Source organism: Calidris pugnax, unplaced genomic scaffold, assembly GCF_001431845.1.
Source record: "Calidris pugnax isolate Ruff unplaced genomic scaffold, ASM143184v1 scaffold38, whole genome shotgun sequence".
NCBI classification, from domain to species: Eukaryota; Metazoa; Chordata; class Aves; order Charadriiformes; family Scolopacidae; genus Calidris; species Calidris pugnax.
The window spans coordinates 4511593-4512516 of NW_015090995.1; the positions used below are offsets into that span (position 1 = coordinate 4511593).

The 924-nt window shown below is 61.1% G+C and overlaps 1 protein-coding gene across 1 annotated transcript in view; it reads right to left on the reverse strand.

Moving 5' to 3' along the window:
- The window catches only part of GABRA3 (gamma-aminobutyric acid (GABA) A receptor, alpha 3), a 79363-nt gene extending 78960 nt beyond the window's left edge, over window positions 1-403 (reverse strand). Inside the window, exon 1 of the mRNA XM_014955217.1 lies at window positions 385-403. The gene's annotated coding sequence lies outside the window, so the exon portion shown is untranslated. The remainder of the gene's footprint in view (window positions 1-384) is intronic.
- Window positions 404-924: the final 521 nt, after the last annotated feature.

A 924-nucleotide genomic window follows, 5' to 3' on the forward strand; every position in this document is an offset into this window, starting at 1 on the left:
CCTCCTCCTCCTCTCCGCGCCCCAGAGGAGGGCTTTACCCACCCGCTTTGTGCGGAGCTGCCCTCCCCGCAGCGCGGGCGGCGGGGATGGAGAGCTGTCGCCCTCCCTCCCGCCCTCCCTGCCACCCCACCACCACCCCCGGGGTTGGGGCCACCACCCCAAGCGATGCCCAGGGGCTCTCGGCCAAAAACCCCGGCCTCGCAGCACGGCGGCAGCCCCCCGCCATCCTTCCCGTGCAGGAGGATGGAGCAGAGCAAGGCTGGATGCTCCCAAGGTTCTACCTGTTGAAAAGGGGGGAGCTCCCCGAGGAGCTGGTGCTCTGCAAGAAGGTGGCCAGCACCCCACGGGGTGCAACCACGCACCCCCAGCTCCCACCAAACCCACCTCCTGACCTCAAGGCCTGGCCGAATCCCGGGTTCTGCCGGCGGGGCAGGGAAGTTTAGCCCGCAACTTGGAATTGCCGAAGGTTTATAGGGCAATAAAACGGAGGAAAACAAACGCGGAGAAGAGAGGAGGAGGAGGAGGAGGAAGAAAGGTTAAAACGCAGGCAAGGAGTAGGCAGTGGAGAGGAGGACAGGTTCAGGCTGGCAGTGCAGGGATCCCAGAGGAAGGGCGATGGCGAGACGCGCCGGACAGAGCTGGCTGGGCTTGGGAGGTTTTGCGGAGCCACACGACGGTGAAAGCTGGGAAGGGGAAAGCTGACAGAGAGGCGCACTCAAAATATATTGTCCCTGCAGAGCTCTCCGTGTGAAACACGCGCTGCAAGGCTCAGCCGCAGCTGTGACTCCCAAGGTACATAACCATTCCCCCATCGCCGAGGATGTGGGATGAGATAAAGGACCGTTACTGCAGGCATTACTGACCACCCTAAAATTCCTCTTAAATGCTCTTGGTTTTGAATACTTAAAATAACACGCAAACGTA